Below are 21,075 nucleotides of genomic sequence, written 5' to 3'. Positions count from 1 at the left end.
TGGTAAGTAGGAAAAAAGAGGGGGGGTATTCTCCTTTTATGATAAATTGCTCACTGAATTATCTGTTTCTTCCTTTCAAGACCTTAAGTGGGTTTTTTTGGGATGCCAAACAGAGCAATCATAGAATAATTAGATTTTAATTAACAAGAATTTTCATTAAAATGTTTTTTAATGTCTTCTGGGTTCTAGTAAGCAGTGAATAAATCCTCTTTCAAAAAGAACCAGTGCACTGATCCTGAATGTAGCTGAAGTTACCTTTGCAGTTACCTCAGTACCCGTCATAAAAGGCTTCTTCAGACTTTTAGAACAAAAAACAAAAACTATAGCAAAATTGCATTCTCAGCAACATTTTTTTGTTTCTTTGTAATTTACTATCTTAGAAAGGCAGCAATCCTTGAAAAGACCAGCATGTGTTGTTTTACTGAGTGAAGCCCTGTTTTTTTTAATTACTCTGTTAGTACTTATGAATGTGAATTCATAAAATTTTACACAGAATTTTTACAGTTATGATGTTTTTTGTGGGTTTCTTTTTTTAGTTTATTCTGTTGTGTGGTGAGGATGAAATTGTAATGCTCTTTTTGTTTTTCTTGGTATCATTTGTTTTTCTTGGTACAGCCACATAGAGGGCCGTCAGTTAGCACTGACAAATTATTTATTGTCTAAACAGGGCATAGTATTTTAAACAGTTATAATACACTGATCACTACATCATGAAATAAATGCACTTATAAGATGATTACAAAGTGTTCTCTGTAAAGCAGTGTATTTGGGAGCAAAATATTTTTATTGTGATGGGCGGGTATTATAAAAGATAAAAGAGCTTTCAGCACAGAAAAGATCTGGAAAAATGACAGTTTTATCTGTTAAAAAGCATGCTTAAACACTTCCATTCAAACACCCCTTTATCTTAGAATAATAGTAAGTCTGATTCAAAACCAACAAAGAGATGACCAAGACTAAAGTGATGTTTGTTTTGAAGAAGAAAACACTTCCAAGTAATAGTAGAAATGCTGTATTTCCAGTCCATCAGAGCTATCTTTTGTCAACCCAAATACTGCAAAATAAAAGAATTATTATACTTGATCTGACTCAAGGTTCATTGAGTTCAATGACCTTTTTCTGGCAATGGCCATCACCAGACATTTCAGAGGAAGATGTAAAAACCCAATCATGGGCAGAGGTGGGGAAATCTTGCATCTTATACTATCTCTTTTCCTGGTTTCCAGGACTTAGATATTTCTTTGCAACCTGAAGCAGGAAGAATAATATACAAACTACAAAATGTATTAGGGTTCACTAGTATAATTCTGGATAGTCTTGTTTATTTCTTGGTGTCTCTCAGTGACTTCCTGTGGCAACAAGTTTTACAGGTTTTACATAAAATGCATACATAAATAAAAAATGTTGAATTTCTCACCTTTGAATGTAATTGCATATTTCCTTGTTCTCATGTTATGAGATAAGAAGGCAAGAAATAATCCATTCCAAACACCACTCATTTTTAAATACTTTTATCGTGATAATTTGAGTTTATCATAAAATAAACAATCTCAGTCTTTGAGAGGGTTTTCTTCCAAAACCATAATAATTTTTACTGCTGCTCTCCCAACCCCAGTTCATTCAGCGATATTCTATTTCTAGGATGAGTTGGACAGTATTGCATACAATATTCTAAATGAAACTGCACCATTGATTTATGGAACATGATTATAATCTTCATATTTACCATCAAATTCCCTCTAAAACCTAATATTTTAATTACCTTTTTGACTGCACCTACCTATTAAATAGAGGTCTTCATTTAACTTTTTTTACACTAATTTACAGTTCTTTCCTTTTGCATGCTTTAAACTTCTTATGTGCTTAAATCCCTCTGAAGTTTCTTACAATCCTCTAGTCCTAACTAGCTTACATAACTATGTGTCATCAGCAAACTTTACCAGGTATAGATTTAAGGTGTAATCAATTCCTGAAGTAATCCCCAGAGTATTTCTTTGAAATTTGGGAAGATGGTAGTCTTAGAGTCAAAGACTTTTTTCCCCTGGTACTCCTGAAAATCCATCAGTATTTGTGTATTTGCTTTCTAGAGTTCAGAATCTGAATATTTTATCTTTCTTGAGTATCCCCCGTAACTCCCAGCAGTCACACTAAATATCTAAAGGTGGAAGAAAAAACTGGGCATGAGTTCTCCCACTTCAGCCTCAAGTCAAATGTGCTTTGAGCCAAGAATGTTCAAATACAGTTTGTCTATTGACGGGTGTTAATTCTGTGCACGTCACCACTCTTCTTACTTGAGGATCTATGTACGTCACATATTCCACTTACACTTTCCACTTTCATATTTCAGCTGAGTTAACCCAGCTTGGTGTGGTCATTTTTTGCAGAGGTAGGAACAGAACCAGTCATCTCTAAAGTTGTTTGGGTTAGATTCCTCACTGTCTCTGGTCCAAAATAGGAGCAGAGCTGGTTTTCAGCAAGATCAGATCTCAGTTAATAGCTCAAGACTATATAGGGGTGAGGCGGGGAGAGAACCCAGTAAAGATTTCTAAAGAAATGCATCTTAAATGAATTTCAGAAAGAGGATGTAAGGTGTAGATGCAGACATAATCAGGCACAAAGGGAAGCATGATATAAAACATGAAGCTGGAACTGGGAGAAAAAGATAAAGAGAGCAATTAAGTGAGAAAACAGAAGTTGTCTAGGGAGTAGAAGGAAATAAAAGCCAAGATGTACAGTAATTGTAGGTAAGATGATATAAGGCCTTAACGTGAAGATCAGGAACTTAGATTTGTGGTTGTATTCAGTAACCTGCATTTGTGGCTGTTTTAAGACATGTATTGTAATTTTACCACAAGAGTTCATTATCTTGTTTCTTGTTACCACTTTCCCAAAGATTCTTAGGGCATTTGGGGAAAAAAAATCATGAAACAGTAGATAATTTATAAAGTATCTAATAAAATTCCTCATGTCTTAACTTCCTTGAATTGTACATTATACCTCAGAAGATTGGAAGGTGATAAGACAGGGCTAATATTACAGGAAAACTCTTCAAATATTAAAGATGTTACATATAGACATATAAAATATTGAGAAGATAATGGAAAGAGGGGTCAGCTGAGAGTGTTGTGTACTTTAACATGCCTTCCTCAAAGTAAAGCGAGTCCCTTACAAGTACTTAAGGTGAGATTTTAGTTTCTACTTTATCCTCCATTTTTTCTTGCATTAAAAAATAATCCCAAACTGTCTGGACAACTGATTCTTGTCCACTTCTTTTTTTCTGCCATTTGATCTTTTATCTCATCTTACATTCAGATGGAATGCAAAAAGCAAGCATCATGTTTCAAAGTTGGTGTTTGATTTTTATAGGAGTATACAAGAGGGAATAGCTTTATTTATTTAGGGATTACTTTAATTGAATTTCTTTCTCATATTATTTTATAATGCAGCCTCACAGCTACCACTTGATCCTATGACAGGGGTGGGCAAAATGCGGCCCGCCAGGCCATTCTATCCAGGCTGCGGGGCCCTTAAAAAAATTTGAAAATTAATATTAATCTGCCCTGGGCTACTTGTCATGCGGTCGTTGATGGCTTGCTGAAACTCAGTAAGCGGCCCTCTGCCCAAAATAGTTGCCTGCCCCTGTCCTATGGCATCAGCATCTAGGGAAACCTCAATTAAGAATGGAATACCTTCATTGCATTGACTTCCATTTTTTGTGTGCATGCATGTGTGATGGGTTGGCTGAACTGATTTTGTTTCTAGTGTAAAATAACTGGATTTATTTGGGGTATTTTCGTTTCTATCAGTTTGGTTTTTTTGGTTTTCTGTCCCCAAATTTCCCTTCACAAAGATAGTGAGAGAACAAGGAAAGTAAAAAGGGGATCGTCATGCAGAAAGTTAAGTGGTGCTACATGAAACTGGTAATTGTGAAAGGTGTTCTGAACTTCCCGGGGTGGAGCATCTTGCAGAAATTCTGAAATATGTCAATTTTTTGTTTTTAAACAAACCAGTTCATACCCACTTTCTTTCATACATTTTTTAAAAAATCGGTGAATTGAGTCCTTAGATTCCCTGTCTGAATTGCATATATGATCTGGCTTTGTGTAAAATGATTACTAGTAAGAGCTTCATGCTCAATGTCATTCCAAGGATGAAGAAATTCATCTTAGGATGTTGTATTTTAATAAAAGGATTTTTGTTACTCTTCAATATGAAGACATAATAATACTTGTGACATGCTGTGCTGTATTGCTTTAGGATCAGACTGAACGCTAGAATAATAGCAGCATGGAAAAGACTGAAAAAAACAGGATGTCTAAATTGAGCCTCTCTCTTTCCATTCCTGTTGATTTCTGTGCTTAGTCTACTGGATGACATACTGCGTAAGACCCTAATCCTGAGAATGGTCCTTTAAGAAAGTAATTGCATAGCTGGTCTTCATTATCAACCAATACAACCAGTGAAATCTGTGTATTGTGTACTGTGTATTGTGTATTGTCTGTGTATTGTATTTAGGCTTAAATTAAAATTGATAGGTATTGTGGTGACATGAGCAACTCCAATATTACTGGACCTACATAGTTTTTTCCTAAAAACAGAAGATTTACTGCAAAACTTAAAAAAAAAAAAAAAGTCCACAACCTTTAATTGAAGGAAGTATATTCCCCATTCTTTAAGAATGTCAGGACAATCATCCCCAGCCATAGCCTAAAAATCTTTCTTGCCAGACTAGTTTCTTCACCTTAGTAGGAAATATAGACCAAAACTTCTTCCAAGTGGTCTTTGCTCTGGCCCTTCTCAAGAGATTGTTTTTCATGGAAAAAGACCAGTTGGTCTAACCCTGACTGAACATTTAGGAGAAAATATGTGAAAATGCTTTACAGCCAATAATCTTTAATTTTTGCTACTGAGTTTTGAGAATATAAATCACCTGGCTTCTTAACACCTGAGAAATTTCTGCTGACTGAAACTTCATTTTGCTGTGGTTTATAGGGAGGAACATCATGAGGCCAAAAGGCAAGGATGTTTAAGAAACTAGTGATAATTTCAGAACAAAATGTGCAGTGATCATTTGCTGAACCACATTGCTTTTCTACAGAGTTTTAAACAATAGATGCATGTGACAATGGCTCCATCTGTGTTCTCCGCTGCTGTGTAATTTCTTATTTTGTCGTAGCCATACAGTGTCTGAAGCCATTTTGCTGTTTGTTTCTAAAACACCCACAAATTAATCTCTATAAAATTAATTCTGATTGGGCATATCTACATGAGCTGTGGCTCATTGCTACCATGGAGTAGTGTTGCCAGGCACTAACCACATGGTGATAGTACTGCACAATAGCAATGAGCTGCTCCGGAGTAGTTCATTGCTGTTGTGCAGTAGCCTCAGGAAAAAAAACATGTGGTTATGATACTGTACAGTAACTCCAGTTAATGCACAAGACTGTGGAGTAACAACTGTGCAGTTTGCCTCATTTGTAGATGTAGCCAGTATGTAACAAAGGTATTGCCTGCTTCCTCAATATGATTACAACATGAGAATTATCTCAATCTTAGAATCTATGCTGAACTTCCCATGTACTAGAGAATGGAGAAAAATGGAGTATTAGGGCAGTTCGTCTCTCTGATTGTCCTGAACACCAGGCCTATATTTACTAATAATTTCCAGTAGTATCTGGTTCAGATCTATTTGACTGCAAATTCTTCTTCTTTTGGTTGGTAAGAAACACCTGGATATCACAAATAGTTAAGAGTTCCAAACCTTTATTTCCTATTCCTTGGTATTTGCAATATAATGTAATTAAAGACTATGAATTCTTCAGAGAAATTATGATCCTCCTTGAGTGTTTGGTAAATAGTCAGCACACAACAGGTACTGCTATTAGCAAATGCATAGGAATGTAATTGTATCCAGTTTTAACATTTTAATTGAATACACTTAATAGAATAATTTTACAAAAGTGTGTCAATCATTTAGAATTTATGGGAACTTTTTTTAGATCCAAAGAGTACTGCATACATAGATCCATAGTTACTTTGGTTTGAGCATGTGGTTTGGGTCTAAATAGACCAAGAAGGAGCTCAACTGGTTACATAGCCAGTGAACAATAAATGGTTTAAATGAAACTCACATGTTCCAACTGCTATAAGTATGACCAAGGAAGTACATATACCTGTGAAATTGCATATTGGAAACATATATTGTATAATTCTGTTTTTTTTTAATTTCTTGCTTTATATTTTTTATATTTTAAGAATGTGGTAGATCCATGAATACCTACTTTATTTCTTTTTAGAGATACCTACCTCCTTGTTTGAAAAGAAAAAAAAAGGAACAGATTTTTTAAGAGGAATCTGGATTTTCTTTTTATAGAGCAGTAAGTGTGCTAGAATGAACTGCAATTGTGTATGTTGTAAAATTGCTTTTGTTTGACAGGTTAATAAATCTCAATCAAAAGTCCTAATGACTAGAGATATTAAAAGTTTGCAGTGCTTGACAAAATGAACAACCAGAAAGCCCTTATATATAGTGTGACCATACATCCTGGATTAGCTAGGACAGTCCCGGATTTTCTAGGCCGTCCTGGTGTTCTTGCTAGTTGTTGTAAATTGAAGCAAAAGTCCCAAATTTGGCTGCTGCAGGCAGAAGCTGCTGACACCCACAGTGTCCAGCCCAACTCCTGCAGTGGCTGGAGGTGGGGGGTGAGCTGGGTCAAGCATCACTCCTCCTGCCTAGGGCAGAGATCAGCCAGGGGGGGCAGTATACACATTGTGGCCATGCCCCTCATCCTAGATTCCCTTATTCCATCCCAGATTACTTTAACTATAATGTGGTCACCCTACTTACGTATATGTGTGTGTATAAAAATAGTTCTGAACCCTTAGCTATATTTATAAGCTATACATTTATCAGCTCTGTGTGTGTGTGTGTGTGTGTGTGTGTGTGTGTGTGTGTGTGTGTACGCGTGAGAGAGAGAGAGAGAGAGAGACGGAGAGTGATCTATATACAGAGAGAGAGATCTAGCTATCTGTATCTATAGATAGATATATCTATATATCTATATCTGTATGTAGCTATATAATCTCACACACAGTTATGGGCTCAGAGCTACTTGTGATGGCTTGACAATAGATCTCATTTTATTTGCAAATGCCTTTATTTGCAGATGTACAGTTTGCAGGATGTTTTTCTTTTTTGGTGGAAAGCACAAACAGAAATCACCTTAATTGTCAAAAGGTAAAAATACTGTGATTCTTTAGACAACAAGTGTACATACATATAATCCTGACAACAGGTGCCAACTTTCTGTCAACATAAGCTCTTTCCAGGATCAATTAGCTTATGTACTGTGGAGAATTTAAATCTCCTAAGTTTTCAGACCTTGACATTGCTTGATCTTATGGATTTATTTTTCATTTTCTTGCACAGGTATGTGAAACATAACTGTTTTCCAAATAGAACAGAAAAGTAGCTGAGGATTTCTTTTGAGAAGGGGACAGTAGAACAATTTTGTGTCAATATTTAGAGCTTGGATGCTGTTGTCCTCATTGATTAGACAGAATGGTGAGTTACGTTTTGCCAAAGTAACTCCTGCAATTCTAAAACAGTTTGTTTAGAAATTGATTTCATAGGATATAAAGAAGGATAGGGAAGATTAAAAAAGAAAACCAAAAACACTTCTGATTCTTTGCTCTTTGGTATGTTGACTTAGAGTTTTTACAGTGAAAGGACTTTAAAAATACATACATAACTGAATACAAGTGCCAATAATATGCCAGACTGCACTGCTACAAAAATTCAGTTCAGGTGGAAGTAAGATGGCAAGTGTAAAGCAGCAGTATTGCACACATTTTGTAAAGATGAAAAGTGCATTATTAATTGTTTCACTGAAACTGCTACTGCAGGTAACTAGGACCCCTAGCAGACATTCAGTTAAAGGTGCCGTGGGATCTGATGCACAATCCCAACAACACTCTTCCTGTCATGCTACACATGCATGGTAGGAGGCGTGATTGTGGGATGGGGGGTGAATCCCCATCTGCCATAATGCCAGTGTAGGGGAAACCTGGGACCATGATCCCAGGCTCCTGTTACTAGCTTCCTACTTGCTGGTGTTAGCTGATCCCCACTCCCAGTCTCAGTAGCATATTGGAGTCAAGGGCTCCATTACACCCCTGGGGCTGGGACCACAAATTAGCTGACTGCCACTCCCAGGCTTGAGGGCCCTTGACTCCAATTCATCCCTGAGCCTCGAAACATTGGTCAGCTGATCAGCACTTCTGACATCATATGCTGGCAGCCTTGATCAGCCTGGTCACACGTGCAGTTTAAGGCATGATGGGAATGTGCAAAAAGTTATTAAACATATTTTATATAATACTCTTGGGGCTTATTCCTTGTTTTACCAGAGTTCCAGCTGCTTGATAAGTCAGAAACGATGATCTTGTCTCCCTGACACATTAACATGCGGCCAGGTTACTACTTAAGATGTGATTAACTGGTTAATCGTGTCTTAAGTGCAAGTCTGCCAGGGGCCTAGGAATCTCACCGGTGGAGATAGGGGGCTTTATCATGGCTTTTATTTGACATATGTAATGCATTTTGAGGCAACCAAAATTAACAATTGATAATTATAACACTAGGTAAGTATAGTATAACAGCCAAGGTGGGAATTTGATTAAGATTTTTACATTATAATATAATACCATATTTCCTTGAATATAAGATGACTGTATAATTAGATATATTTTATCTAATATATCCCCCCCCAGTAATTAGATTTTACATACGGAAATGTATACATTTGTTAAAATGTTCCAGGTATGGAATCTAATTAATAGAGGTTTTCCTTGTATTTTTCCCCTGCCACTGTTGCATCAGGAAAAATAACTCTGGTGGGGAAGGACTCAGGCAGCTCCTTTGCCCTCTGTTCTACTTAACTTCTCCTTGGAGCCCCTTGCCCCCCCCCCCGCCAGCTTTACTGCCAGACCCTGCTCTCTCTGTGTGCATGGAAGTAAGAGAAAATTTGCAAATCCTGACTTTAAAATAAATATCCCTGTAGTAATTTCCATATAGGCAAATTACTAATGGGTATCCATAGACTTAGTTCATCCAGAGTTGATGCGTGTTCCTTTTTTTGAAACTGCTGCAAATTTTAGCACAGGTACTTCGTAAACATGCTTTTAAGCAACACTTTTGTATCTACTTATATATAGTACAAACTATACATGATATTATTCCAAAGCCAAAAGGCTCATGATTTACCATATCGTTCATTGGGCTAGGCCCCAGAAGAATCAACAGCATTTTAAGCAATGGTGGCCCAATAACTTAGCACTGCTCTGTATGTTTGTGTATTCCAAATACCCTCCCACAAAGGATTCGTGTGCTAATTAGTTCCTTACTCATGACTGGAACTGGGTGTTCTTGTCAAGTCCTGGGATCCTTCAAAAATATATATGCAGATGAGGCTCAAGGCGACCTGGTCCAACTCCACCTCATGGAGAATGGGACCACACTAATCAATGCAACAGGCTGAGAGAGGACATGATAGAGGGATACTGAGTGAACTGTTTGAGCCACTGTTTGGTGATGTTTACCACATATTTAAGGTTCATAAATAAACAGGAGTCATTGGGAATGAAATGGGAAAGAAAGGTGCGGCTCAGCTGTGGGAGTGAAAACAAAGTTGAAATGTATTCATTGTAGTGGCTCACCATGACTTGAAAAAGAGTGGGCACTGAGGGAGACCGAGTATAATAGGCACTATCATATATCTTATTCATATGGGCTGCACTAACCTGTTCTTGTGGTACATTCCCTGTAGCACACATGAGTCTACAAAGCAGCAGCAGGGGCCAAGCTTAATGTGAGCAAAAGCACCTGACTGGCTGTGGGCAAGCTCAGGTATCTGGCATCTCTGGGGTCTCAGTCCTCTGCAAGGGGATCAACATCCTCGGGGTAGAGTTCAACCCAGAATTGAGCAGGAGGGTCTGGGAGAAGAAGGATGCAAAGGTGAAGTTTGAGTCTGTGGCATGTGTACCACCTCTCCATGGGAAGGGGGTGGGGAAGTGCGTGGTGCTCATGAAGGCGGTGTTGCTACCAGTACTTCTGTACATTGCACTGGTCTTCCCCCCTCCAAAGCATATCATCCACAGAATCCAGAAAGCCATGTGCATTTTTTTTCTAGGGATCCAGAATGGAGAAGGTGGTAAGAAAGAACCTATACAAAAAAATAGACCAGGAGCAAGGGAATGCCAGACATCCACCTTTTCCTGCAGGCATCGTACGCGAGCCAGATCTGCAAGCTGGCGACCAGGCCAGTGAAGAAAACAACCTGTCTTGTCAAGTATTTTGCAGGTCACCTCCTGAAACTGGGGGTGGTGTATGCACCAGCCAAAGGGAGACTGTGTACCATGGAATACCCCTGGTTCTACAGTGTGCTAATCAAGTTCTGGAGTGAGTACAGGCTACAGAAAGAAAGCTCAGCAACTATGACCAACCACAGAAAGATTCAGAAGGAAGTCAGAGAGAGACAGGCTATCGACCATGGAGCTGCTCCCCGAAGATGACTGCCAAGCCGTCTAGGACCAAATCTTCCTCAAGGACCTATGAAAGGACCACAGAGTCTTGAACTGGCTAATAGCTCACAGTGTACTCCCAGTGAGGACATGGAGATACAGAGAGGGGCAAGGGACTAACCCCAGCTGCTCCAGGGAAAGCTGCCAAGATGAAAGCAAAATCATTGACCACCTCCTATGCCAAAGGAGTATGGAAAAAGGTAAGCTGGCTCCGTGAAGAGGTGACAGGGGTCAGGCTGTTGACAAAGGAGGCAGTACTGTATGGCCATCTGACTAAACAGTAGAGGTCCCTGACAACCCGTTTCAACGAGTTTGTGTCCTGCATCAGGAGTTCCCTGTGGCAGTGCAGCAGCCTTCTGATGTACAAACACACCGAGCTCAAGGAAACCGAGTGTGTTACAATGTTTCTGAGCGAACTTCAATTCTACTACATATTTGGACCCAGACACAGTGAGGACAGCAACAGGATCAGCAGCAGCGGAAGTGACAGCAACATTGACAGCAACAAAGACAGTGAATGAACTGAGAATGTAAACCCCAAATTGGGGCTTGGACTAAGGAACTACGATTGGGTTAGGGAAGGGCAGTGGGTGGGTGCATGGGGGTGCAGGGGAGTGGGTGCATTTATTGTAACAGGTGCACAGTTTCTTAATGTGGTTTAAGGTGTGTAATGGAAAGTTTTATGCTAGATGATGTGGTTGTGTTTGGGGAGAGGTTAAAAAAAAAGGTAAGTTCCCATCAGTATGTTTACTCAATATGGGCTATGTGTTTTGCAGTCATGCTCAGTGTTTGCTACGTTTATTCAACTTCATAATTGGCTTCCATTGCTGAGCACGTGCTGCTTTTGGCAGCAGTTTAATGATAGACGGTGTATTTAATGAGGTTTCCTTTTATGCAAATGTAAGATGAACAGCCTCTCCCCCCATACTGATTGGGGGAAAAAAATCTCATATTTAAATAAATATGGTACTTCATAGTTTCATAGACTAGATACTTGTTTGAAACCATAGTATCTTTACTGGCATACTGTGTTCAGCTGCCTCTGCTAATTGCCATTCAAGAAGGAGCACTGTTAGAGGCATTTTGGTCACTATAAAGTTGAAGTTTTTTTCAGTGTTCACATGAACCAGAATGGCACCAATGTTTTTCTTCCAACCTTATGCTTGTTTTTCACCCATGCTTACCATAATGTTGTATTTTTTGGTCAAAACAGAGAAAATTATTTTTGAATGGTATTATAAATATACATTATACATTCAATTATAAATAATAATGGACTCAATTATAAACATAATTGGATCCCCCACTTGTCACTCGGTGGTGTCATATTATCAGTAATGTTCAGTAAATGCCCATGTTCCTGAGTAAATAAGTTAATAATTCTTAATCAAAGACTTGAGAGAAATGAGCTTTATACTAAGAGAAGTTTCAGCCAGCCATGGTGATAACTTTATGCTCAAGGAAAGTAGTTGGGACCATCAGAAACCATTTAAATTAATTGATTCAACTGAATCCAGAATGCATAAAAAAGGCAAGGGCAGTTGGTGTGTCAAGGAGACAAGATCATCTCTTCTAGACTTTCCAAGGAGCTGGAACTCTGAAAGGAAAGTCCAAATTGGGGACTGCTCCTTAAGCATCTACATCTCTCATTCTTTCCCTATTACTAAGACAAGACCTTTTTTTCTAGCTCAGTTTATTGGGTGGGGGGGGGGCAGAGAGGCTACCATTGTAGATCTAGTGTTGTGTGGATGTTCTTTCAGTCTCTAATGAGAATATTCTTCAGCAGCTTAAGAAAAGAGCATAGATTTATTTGTGCCAGTAGGCAGTTTTATGTAAGAAAGCTAGCCCCACTGGTCCTGTCCGCATAAACATGGATGTTTGGTTCCCCAGGGACAACAGGCAGCAGGACATCTTGTGCTGCCACTAGTTGTCCCTGAGGAATGCCTGTGCTACATGCCCTCTGGCATGCAGCAGGTTACCCTGGATGGGGTAGAGGAGGCTGGGACAAGGACTGGTCCCAGCAGCCTTACCTGGGCTCCTGAGAGCCTCCTGGGGCTGCAGCAGTGGTGATCCTGCTGCTTGTAGCCTGGCCAGAAGCTGAAGTCCATCTCTGGCCAGCCCAGCTCTGGTTTTGAGTGGCGCACACTGCCCCTCAATGTGCCATGCTGCCTTTTTTTCTGTGCAGGTTTTTTTGACCCCTGGATAACCAGGGGTCAAAAAAAAAAAAATCCCTGCGCTGCTCCCTTGCTGCATGGAAAACGGCTGACTGTGCAGTATGTGGTACCGCAGAGATGTCTGTGGTGCCACGTACTGCAAGGCTGCACTTGTCTGGATGCAGCCACTCAGTCCTCCTGTGACCATGAGGACAAAGGCTCTGGACTTCTTGTTGGGACAGAAGAGTTTTAGTAAAGATTTGGCTCCTGGGTGCTCTAGCAGGGGGATTTATTATCCTATTCTTGAGTCCTATGGTGATACAGTGTGTGAAGAAGACAATGGAGTAGGTTTCTCTCTATAAGACTTTTCTGAAGACATCATGTTAGTTGCCTTCTGACATTAGGGGAAAAAATGGCATTTTTCCTTTCCACATTGGTCCTATAGTATAAGTTTGGGGTGATTATTTTGTCTTTCATTCAGAAGTTCAGGGACCTGATCAGTAGAGAGGAGCTTTCCAGGAATTTTTCAATGTTTGACAGGAAGGGTCAGGATTAATTACCTAATAGGGAAAAGAGCAAAGCAGAGGGAAACCTTCTAACCCCCCAGAATAGCCAATAGTCAGGCAGTTAGAAAACTTACCTTGGATACAATCTGGAAAATTGAAAAAGGTACATAGGGAAATGAACCTTTGTCTCCTAGGTGAGTCTGCTAACAACTGGAATATTGCCTATTTTGGAAATTGTAAGTGTATTTCTTCTCCCAGCTCCTTATTTTCTAAAGACCTTGTTTCTTTCCCAGTGTGCATTCAATATTTATTGAAATTTCAAAAGTGTTTGTAGCACAGGACAGTCATTTTCCACTCAGCTCTTATGGATGAATACAGTTTAATTGCAAGTTGTCAGGTACTGACTGTAGGTAAATTTTCAGTAGACGCATCAGTATTAGAAGTGTATTTTTTAAGAATTTGGGAAATAGGATGGAACTCCTAGCATTTGGTATAGGAAAGAGAAAACTTTCACTCGCACACCGCTCTTAACCTACATTTTGAGTGAGTGTGATACAGTCTTAGCAGTGGTACAGAGGGCCAAGTTAACAGGGTAGGTAGCTAGTGACAGGTTTTCAGCAAATAAAACATGCCATAGATAGTGACCTGCATTGGTGAGCATTGCTAGAGGGCTGTCATAAGTGTTACAGTCTTGTGTGTCCTCTATGGTGTCAAAAATAAATGCACCTATCATCAAAAGAAAAGGTACAGCACAGGAAGTTTCTGGACCTGCACTCCCTTCTTGTTTTTGGTCAGCCAAAACAAAGAGTTCCATCCTATTTCCCATCAATGTCAGAGTATCAGTTTTCTGTCCCAGTGAGTTGTACTGCCATTTGACTCTGCTTGTTGATCATCAAGAAATTGGTTAAAATAGCATTTCCCAACCGTTTGCAGTTCACACCCCAGTGCATTAAGTTGGCCATTCTGGTGCCACCCTACTTCATCAACTTCCCCCCCACTGCTCATTCTTCCTGCTGTCAATTGCCCCTGCTACCAATAACCATGTCACCCTTAGAAACATGTTGTGCACCCCGCAAAGTGATATACCCCAGAGTTTGGGAAACAGTAGCTTGAAAGACTGGACAGAAGATGAAATTTGTGGTGGATTTTGTTTTGTAACAGCTTCCCTGTATTCCCTGTATTGTTTATATGTCTGGACTCCAGATGTCTGGACATGTACATTCTTAAACCAATTGTAATTTTCAATATGTAGTGCTTATAGAAAGCAATGCCATAAGTAAATATTTATACCTATTTCCATGAACAGGTCCAGGAGAGGGGCAAGGTGCTTGCAGCCACACACCCTTGTGGCAAATATGCAGCGAGATCTCTGAACTCATCAATTCAGCATCGCAAGCTCCTGCTGGAGCCACTGCTTTCTTGAAGCTCCAGAGTGCACGGGTGAGCAACATTGCCATTTGCCCCACCCCCCAGTCCTGTGCTGCCCCCCGCCCCCATCTTCCCCTTGCTATCATCCTATCATCAGATAGGAGAAGTGGGGACAAGCAGGAGCAGAAATGTTCAACCCCTGCGTTCCGGTGCTGGAGGAAAAAGGTGGCTCTGGCAGGAGCCTATGCCAACAGGTTGGTGAGCTGAGAGCTTACTCAACATGCATTGCACAGCTGAAGGGGGGTGCAACTTCACCCTTCTCCCCCACCCTCAAGACATTAAAAACAATGCAAAGCGATTTTTAAACTGCATAGTTCACTTGAGCTCTGTAGAGCTACACCAATTTCTGGCAGTTGAAGAGTTATCTCATAACATGATGATAGGTCACAGATTTTCTCCAGCATATAATTTTGCATACCAGAACTCCGTGGAAAACTTTAAAAATTAACGGATTATATCATTTTTACATAATTTAACAAATGATAATAGGAAAACATACTAGCAAAGTTGTATTTGCAAGAGACTACAGAAGTGTCTAAGGTATTTTTTTTACATTCAACGTCAAGATCTGTTTAAGATTTTTTTTCTCTAGTTTTCCATCTGACAACTTGTCCCTATGTTTGTTGTTTTCACAACATTTTTTTCCAATAGCCAGAAAGCCCTTTGAATAGACCTTGTGGCAGTGAATACTTTGTCATCTTGACATACCTGCAGCAGTCTGGTTTACCCTCAGGATCATCACTTTCTGGATGTGAGCTCAGGCTTGCAAGTTATCAGCAAAACGCTGCTTATAATATCACTGAGCTTCTGCCAGTTTATCTAGATTACTGTCAATATTTGTGTCGGTGTCCATTTCAGGATTGATTATCCTGAAGTAATAGAAATAGTTTCCATCAGTTCATGTGTGTTGATGTTTTGTTGCCATGCAAAAATATGGTATTCAACATAGCACTAAAATTGAATTGTATAGTACAGTCACCTAAAGAAAAGTTTAATAGGAAAGGGAGAGAAAGACAACTTTGTTTTTTCCAAGGTAAATGTAGGTAATTTCCATAGGAGCCCTCACATATTCAAAGTTAGGTTTATCCATAAGTGTTGACAAAACTTGGATCATCTATTGTTGTGTTTACTGTGGAAAAATAGAGCACTTTTTGTATCAAACTTAATTGAATAAGCTATCTCTTATTGTAGGTGTTCTAATAGCATCTTAACAATGGTTATTTTTCTTTTTTTGCACATTTAGTCATTAAACAACATTAAGGGCATTGTATCTCTCTCTGTTATCTCTACCCTTATATATAGATATAGATATGTAAGTATGTATGTATCTATCTATCTATCTAGGCATAGGTATGCACCTATATATCTAGATAGATCTATATAGATATATCTGTAGATACATTCCCACAGGTATAGGAGGGAAAAGGAGTTAAAAGGGCATATCTGGTTGGTTTGTTTGAATAGGCAATATTCCCTTTGTTCTTCCAAAAACCAAATCAAAGGTTAACTGAAAGATTGCCAAAATCAGGATATTTTAGCTCAAGAAGTTCATAGAAGCTAGATACAGACATTCAAAAAGCCCAAGGCAGAATTAATCTAAGTTATGTGCTTTTCTGTAAGCAGTGTAGTTTAGACTGGTAGCAAACAACACACATTCACCCTTTGGTGGGAGGGGCAAAGTTTAGACTGGGTTCTGCCATTTTTAAACTAGTCTGTGTGTGCAAAACTTTATTTCTGTCACAAGTATAGACCAGTTTTGTGAGCTGAATTTATGTTCTGTTACAGGTATAGACTGGTTTCTCAACCCTTTTACTGGTAAAGGTATAAGGTCTGTAATACCTGTATAATGGCCTAGATATCTGACTTTGTGATTTTTAATATAAAAGTATTATTCTATGCTCAGACGCATATTCATATTTTCTGACTGTTACATATATATAACACTATCAGTCAATTTTTGACAAAAATATATTTTCAGATCATTCAAACAGGAGACTGATTTTCTGAATATCCTCTAAAATCATTTTCTGAATGTATTAATTTTCTTACTTAAGCATTGGACTTGGATGATAACAATAGAAAGAAAATATCTTAGCGAACTGCTTTAGTCACTTTTGCTCATACATCTGAGTCACGGATATTGGTCTCATAGCATCCTTATGTTTCTTGTAGCCTAAATTTAACATGATAATTTTCACTTAAAGCAATAGCATGTGGCTACTCTAAGTAATCAGCCAAAGGTGATAATGTATTTCAAGAGAAGTCAGTCCCAAGGCTGCTGTGACCTTTGAGGCATTTTAGATGCTGTAACAGCCCTTCTCCACTCTGCCTTGTGTTTGGATAGTTTTGTGTCTGTTGAAGCCCAGTCCAATAGAGGTGCACTGATGAATCAGTCTGATATTAGATAAACACTGATACAAAAAAAATTGGTTGTATCGGAAATCGGCCAATACAGCCGATTAATTTGGCTGATAAATGCCCATGCGTGTGTGCAGCTACATCACAGCGCACAGGCAGTGATGAATACAGCCTGGCACCTTGGAAAGCGGCATGCAGCTGGTAAGTCTGTTGTGGTGGAAGCGGAGGAGGGGAGGAAGGGGTGTGCGGGGGGGGGTAGATCAACGCCTGCTGCGGTGAGGCAGGGAGTGGAGCAGGGGCACACGCTACCCAGCCAGGGTAGGGTGGGGCAGGGCGTGGGATGGAGCTGTGGCTCATCCAGGGGGTGCAGGGTGTGGGGGGTGCCCAGGATCTGGGTGGAGCTGGGGCTGCACTGAGCTCTTCTCGGTGGGGCCTGGGCTCAGGGCAGGCAGTGGCGGCACTGAAGGCAAGGCTACGGAGTGGGGCTGCAGCCACCACAAATTTTGCAGTAGCTCCCCCCGTGCCACTGCCACCTGCCTGGAGTGCAGCCATAGCTCAATGCCCTGCCTCTACCCATACACCAAGGCTGTGCTGGGTGGGCGGTGGCAGTGCTGGAAGGGTGGGGTTACGCAAAAATTTGGGTGGCTGACCCCGCCCCCCCGTAGCCCCTCTCCCAGCACTGCTGTCATCCTCCCCAAGCCCTGCCCCTGCCAAGAAAAGCCCAGTTCAGCCTTGGCTCCAGCCCACAGCTGCATCCCGCCCACCTGCTCCACACAGATCTGGGGTATACCCCCCACCCAACGCCCCCCGGATGAGCCATGGCTCCATCCTGCACCCTTCCCCACCCCACTCTGGCTGGGCAGCATCTGCCTCTGCCCCACTTCTTCCCTCACTGCAAGGGCCGTTGATCTGCCCCCACTACCATGCCCCTTCCCTCCCCCCTCCACTTCAACAATAGACTTACCAACTACACACAGCTGTATCAGAAATCAGATTGGTATTGGCCAATGCGCCTCCTTAAAAATCAGCTATCGGTGCATCCCTACTATCCAGTCCTTAATATTGGTTTCCCAACTCTTTTTGCGTCTACCCCTTTTTTTTCTTTCCCTTCATATCACCCTGCATTATGGCGTTGTCAAAGGTCTTCAGCCTTCTCATGATGTGTCAAAACCACTGCAGCTTCCTTTGTTGCACAGCCTTCAACAATAGTTTGTAGATACCAGTTTCTTGACTGATTTCCTGCTTGACAGACTCATTGATCTGGTGTTCAGTGTACAAGACAGTCTACTAAAGCAGCACATCTCTAACTTCTTATTAAGTGTTCATGCCTCATAGCCATAAAGCATCATAGAGATGACCACAGCATGCAGCAGATGTAACTTTACCTTCAGTGTAATAATATATATCAGTGGATAATATAGTCTCTCATATCCAGGGATCTAGGTTTTCCATTTCCCACGGAAAAATGGAGAAAACAACAGGTTTCCTGGTTTTATCAAAGAAAATGCAGATTTTCTCTTTTAGCGTAGAGAGAAAGAGAATTCCAGCCTGCAAGAGGGCGGGAAAGCTCCAACCCTGCCCACAGGGGAAGGGGGAGAGGGAGGGGAAAGGGCAGGGCCTACAGCTTTTTGTCAGTCTCAAGGCCTAGGTCAGGCTCACTTTCTTCCTGAAGCCTGTGAACTGGTAAGTGGGGCTTTCAGGGGGCTAGGTGGTTGCAGGGCAGGGCTGGGGTGGAAGCTGGTTGGGGACTGAAGGAGTAGGCAGGTGTTGGGGAAATACACAGACTGCCTGGCCGGGGCCTCCATGTGTGGCTTCCTTTAAGGGCTGCTAGAGCTGCTTAGGTTTCACATGCGCCTGGCTGGGCACTCCAGCCGTGAGCGGTGAGATGTGGAGCCAGCTGGTCACTCCATCTGCAAGTGGGGAGGTGTTGGGGAAATGCGTGGAGTACCTGGCCGACTCCACGTCTCCCCGTTTGCAACCAGAGTGCCCGGCTGGGGGCAGGTGAAACTGAAGCAGCTCAAGCAGTCCTTCAGGGAAGCTGCACATGGAGGTGCTAGCCAGGAGCAGGGAGATGTGGAGCCAGCCAGGCTGTCAGTGTTGTTCGTTCTAAGGAGGCAAGGAGGACCCACTCCTCCAGATCTGTACAGGGGACAGGCTGGGTCATGGGGTAAACCCGGGGCAGCTGGAGACAGGAGCCATGCGGGGATCTCCTAGCAGCTGCTCAGTCCGCACTGCTCCAGCGATGCACCTCCTGCATGCGGGGCTGCATGAGGGAAGCAGTGCAGGGCTCTGCCACTCAGAGTAGTGGCAGGTGCCAGGGGGCAAAAAGATCCCAGAGTAGCCCCGCTGTTCCAAGCCATACCAGGTCTTGCCTGTGGGCTTACAGCAGCCCTATGGGAGGGAAGCAGGGAGAGAGCCGGCTCCATGCTCCTGCTGCAGCTTCCTTCTGTTGGGGGCAGGGAGTTGTGGATCTGGGTCCCTGCTCCAATAGCCTTGACAGCTGGGGTCCCCTTCTGGCAAGGCAAGGGGGCAGGGACTGTGGGTGAGGGGGCAAGGGGCATAAGTAAGGCTGGGGGGCTGTTGTGGGAGCCAGGAGGGATGTGGGGGGCCTTTAATCACAGATTTTGGGGTTTTAATAAGAGAATTTGCATTTTTTATCACAGAAAACCAGGATCCCTGTTATATCTTTAGCAAGGTACAGGGAAAAAAATAATATTGAAATTGTTTTTAACTTCCCTCTTAATTTTCAGTGAATGTTGTAGGAACCATTGGGCATTGCCATACAATGCAGCTTTACTCTTAATCTGAGGTTAGTGTCAAGGGAGCAATATGCAAATTGTTAATTCACTTCTCACAATAAAATTGGTCCTGAAAGTTTGTTTTTTTGATCAATTTTTGCACTCTCTGCAGGAAAACAGAATCTATTTTGATTTGGTTTTAGGGGGAATAGTCTGTGCTACTTTAAAAATACTATGTATAATGATTTCTAGTGCTTTGAACTTACCATCTTGTGCTTGGGCATAGTTATAATAAGGTTAGACTATTATTACAGCTTTGATCCAGGAAATATCAGAGAAGCTAGAGAGTGTATTTGGGTGATATCTTTTGGTGGGCTAACTGTATAGTTGGGAGGGATGCTGGACAAGCTTTTGAGCACAAAGGGCCCTGACAGATGGTGGAGGCGGGGTGGGGGCAGGGTATGTGCTTTACCGGCAGAAGCAGTTTCCTGCTACTTTGACCCAGCTCCACCACCACATCTGTATAGATTGGGCACTTCAGTGGGGCTTTTTAGCACGTTTATCTAAAGCTGATTCAACCACCTATTACATAAAAGTGCTAAAAAAGCACCTGATCTATACAGGCTTTGGAAAAGCTGGGTCCAGCTAATGTGATGCCTCTTTTGGATTTGCACTGGGCTTGATGCAAGAGCCTGCTGAGTTTAAAGTATAACACCACTTTTATATTTTTCCCCATTCCTGTAAGAAGCCAAAGTGTCTTTGCGTAAAACCATGTTTTGGGCACAGCTAAGCATTACATAACAATTAACTTTAAAATCTTTCTAAAGTAAATGCCTGTTAATCTCTGTTTAGGTAGAAAAACTAGGGTTCAGAAGCATTAATTACCACACCCTTAAACCTTCTTGCTTGGTTACTGTATCCCATCCTCAAACTAACTATGCTGAGAAATTAAAGTAATGTTTCCTGCGCTTCTACTTTTCCCCAAACTTCAGTGCTTAGTGGGACATTTTATAGATGTTAGGATCAGAAGGGACCTGTTAGATCATTGAGTCTGACCCCCTGCCCTGGACAGGAAAGAGCACTGGGTTCAGATGACCCCAGCCAGGTGTCTGTGCAATCTCCTTTTGAATATTTCCAAGGAAGGGGACAACACCACCTCCCTTGGAAGCTTATTCCATATTTTGGTGACCCTCACTGTAAAGAACATTTTCCTGATGTCCAGCCTGAATTCGCTCTCTTTTAACTTATGTCCATTGTAGTTACCCAGACTGTCGCCCTGGTAAACATTATATCCCCCACTGCCAGTTGACC

At 41.2% G+C, this 21,075-nt stretch overlaps 1 protein-coding gene and 1 long non-coding RNA gene across 2 annotated transcripts in view; both read left to right on the top strand.

Moving 5' to 3' along the window:
- Positions 1-21,075, top strand: part of PUDP (pseudouridine 5'-phosphatase) — a 144,131-nt gene that overhangs the window by 96,522 nt on the left and 26,534 nt on the right. The gene's annotated exons all lie outside the window — the stretch shown is intronic.
- LOC109303001 lies at positions 10,082-10,980 on the top strand. Its single transcript, XR_002098980.1, has 2 exons — positions 10,082-10,582; positions 10,665-10,980. It is a non-coding gene; the product is annotated as an uncharacterized LOC109303001 (long non-coding RNA).

The sequence above is a fragment of the Gavialis gangeticus genome, unplaced genomic scaffold (genome assembly GCF_001723915.1).
Source record: "Gavialis gangeticus isolate Ggan-Ray unplaced genomic scaffold, GavGan_comp1, whole genome shotgun sequence".
NCBI classification, from domain to species: domain Eukaryota; kingdom Metazoa; phylum Chordata; order Crocodylia; family Gavialidae; genus Gavialis; species Gavialis gangeticus.
This window is presented reverse-complemented; position numbering and strand designations above follow the sequence as displayed.